Here is a 4033-nt window from a genome sequence, read left to right as displayed (position 1 = left end):
TCAAGCAATACAATAAAACAATTCAATCATTAAGCTACTTATTCCTAGCTTTCGCTGCGCCACTCTGATAAATCTGCAAGGATGTCAATTGGAGTGAGATGACAGCTCAATAGAATGCATTCCAAATTCTCCAAAGATTTGCAAACATAATCATTTTATCAAGTAAAAACATATACCAAGAAACACATTACGACTTCAGCGAATCAATGTTATATTCGACAATCACATTACTAATAATGTTTCTAATAAATTATCTTATTTAGATTCCAATCATGAATTCACAACGCCAATAATATTTTCGACAAATAATCTAAATTCAGATTCAATACATGAGTTCTTAACATTAATACAACAAATCATCCATTTAAGTTTCAACACATCATTCACATATTAACATTGTCACCAACATACCATGAGTTTACAACACCATGATAATTGTCAACAAGTCATTCATCAATGATTCGACACATATATTTACTCATTAATATAATCACAGTGTAATCGTGAGTCCGCAATACCAATATTATTATAAACTAATCATCCATTTGGGATTTAATACATCAATTAACAACAACAATTCATCCATTTGAATTTCACAATTGAATTCAACAATTCATTGAATTATATTTCGCACATGAGTTCACAATACCAATTATGTTTCCAACAAATTATATAATCTAGATTTCAACACATGATTCACAAATTAATATTTTCATCACAACAAGTAACCATGAGTTCACGGTACTAAAACCTTTGTTCGTACACCCACCTATCGTTTATCGGCACGGACAACCTCCATCGATGGTCAGGAACAAAAGTTCCTATGAGGATCATTACCCATTTAACTCTCGGGGATCATTACCCGCCGTTATCATGAAACATGTTCCATATAATGGTAAAACATGAACTCATTTAATTTTATAAATCATTTTTACAAACAACACAAGCAACCATGGCTTAACAACATGAAATTGTTTCAACCATTTAATCAAACACAGTAACTACAGACATTTTAGATCATGTGTTTCAGGTGATAACATTTTGCGATCCACCTAAAAATTTTAATGCACATTCCTGACACCATAGTGTATAACATATCCAAATTTCACTACAAACTAACGGCTCAATCAAAAGATAATTATTTTACAAACGCATCACATAATCTGGAAAGATAACACCAGTTTATCATAATATTCACCATAAATTTATATTAGTCTCAAATTAAGCAAACCCAAAGTATAACGAAAGATAATACATTTATCTACAACTTTTGTTAAGACTCCAAATCATTTTAACATCATTAAGACTACCTAAGAACATCAAAACCACTGTAAAATGAAACTGTCCAGAATATCAGAAACTATGATCCAAATTACAAGAAACATTCAACGGCGAATTTATGCTGGAAAATTCTCAAAATTTAACAAGAGGTACCTAATCATGTTATCTATGAAGGGGAGAAGGATGATCATCAATATAACATATATATTTATTTAAATAATTTACAGAAATCTTACAATACAAAGACATATGAAGCAAACACCAAAGATAAACACCAAAAGAGAAAGGGTCTAGCATTCTACCTCAATTGAGTTGATCCTCTACTGATTTTGCTAATCAATCTTCCTCCTCAAGAACCCTACCTCCATCTCCTTCTCCTCTCTCTCTAGCCTTTTCTTCTCTAACCTCTAACTCTCTCTCCTAATTTTAATTATAATTATAAAACTTATATTAATACAATATTAAAACTATCACTATATACAAATTTATTATTTTGTTTATCTTTTCATTTTACCTTAATTTTATCTATTTATTAAAATGACTCTATTTCCACCTATAGCTTTCCTAGTTCAAGCAACCCACCTAGGATAAGGCCAAAGAACAACAACCTAAATAACAAGTTAGAGGGTATAACCCGACCCGAAACAGTAACTAAAATACAGGGTATTACATTATACCACCATTGAAAGAAATTTCGTCACTAAATTTAGATTATACCTATAAGTTCAAAATGTCATATAAATAAATAAATATACTAAACAATATGACAATCCAATCCAGCACACGATTAGCAATTCACATGAATTTTTACAAAGCCATGATACAACTAGTTAGATGAAACAAGCAATACAACATTCAAATCAGACAAGATGCATATCAACACACGAAACAATTTCTTTACGCTCCCATTCAACATCTAAAGCCTAGAGCTCTGATACCAACTTGTAACACCCCGAGTTCCGGACCAGGGTCAAACCTGTATGGATATCCGAACCCGAAGCGTTACGGGTCGGAAGGAGGGTTATGCATACATTTTTTATTTTTTTTTGCTAATTTACTTTTTGCACAAAACATATTTTAAACTTTATATAACATAAAATGAAGCATATAAATTCGCTTATTATCTTAACAACAATTTCAACATAACATATTATTTCGAATTACATTTCAAGCAATACAATAAAACAATTCAATCACTAAGCTACTTATTCCTAGCTTTCGCTGCGCCATTCTGATAAATCTGCAAGGATGTCAATTGGGGTGAGATGACAGCTCAATAGAATGCATCCCCAATTCTCCAAAGATTTGCAAACATAATCATTTTATCAAGTAAAAACATATACCAAGAAACACATTACGACTTCAGCGAATCAATGTTATATTCGACAATCACATTACCAATAATGTTTCTATTAAATTATCTTATTTTGATTCCAATCATGAATTCACAACGCCAATAATATTTTCGACAAATAATCTAAATTCAGATTCAATACATGAGTTCTTAACATTAATACAACAAATCATCCATTTAAGTTTCAACACATCATTCACATATTAACATTGTCACCAACATACCATGAGTTTACAACACCATGATAATTATCAACAAGTCGTTCATCAATGATTCGACACATATATTTACTCATTAATATAATCACAGTGAAACCGTGAGTCCGCAATACCATTATTATTATCAACTAATCATCCATTTGGGATTTAATACATCAATTAACAACAAAAATTCATCCATTTGAATTTCACAATTGAATTCAACAATTCATTGAATTATATTTCGCACATGAGTTCACAATACCAATTATGTTTCCAACAAATCATATAATCTAGATTTCAACACATGATTTAAAAATTAATATTTTCATCACAACAAGTAACCATGAGTTCACGGTACGAAAACCTTGGTTCGTACATCCACCTATCGTTTATCGTCACGGACAACCTCCATCGATGGTCAGGAACAAAAGTTCATATGGGGATCATTACCCATTTAACTCTCGGGGATCATTACCCGCCGTTATCATGAAACATGTCCCATATAACGGTAAAACATGAACTCATTTAATTTTATAAATCATTTTTACAAACAACACAAGCAACCATGGCTTAACAACATGAATTTGTTTCAACCATTTAATCAAACACACTAACTACAAACATTTTAGATCATGTGTTTCTGGTGACAACATTTTCCGATCCACCTAAAATTTTTAATGAACATTCCTGACACCATAGTGTATAACATATCCAATTTTCACTACAAACTAACGGCTCAATCAAAAGATAATTATTTTACAAACACATCACAAAATTTGAAAAGATAACACCAGTTTACCATAATATTCACCATAAATTGATATTAGTCTCAAATTAATCAAACCCAAAGTATAACGAAATATAATACATTTATCTACAACTTTTGTTAAGAATCCAAATCATTTTAACATCATTAAGACTACCTAAGAACATAAAAACCACTGTAAAATTAAACTGTCCAGAATTTCAGAAACTATGATCCAAATTACAAGAAACATTCAACGGTGAATTTATGCTGGAAAATTCTCAAAATTTAACAAGAGGTACTTAATCATGTTATCTATGAAAGGGAGAATGATGATCATCAATATAACATATTTATTTATTTAAATAATTTACAGAAATCTAACAATACAAAGACATATGAAGCAAACACCAAAGATAAACACCAAAAGAGAAAGGGTCTAGCATTCTACCT

The sequence above is a fragment of the Papaver somniferum genome, chromosome 7, assembly GCF_003573695.1.
Source record: "Papaver somniferum cultivar HN1 chromosome 7, ASM357369v1, whole genome shotgun sequence".
NCBI classification, from domain to species: Eukaryota; Viridiplantae; Streptophyta; class Magnoliopsida; order Ranunculales; family Papaveraceae; genus Papaver; species Papaver somniferum.
Note: the sequence above shows the minus strand (reverse complement) of the source record.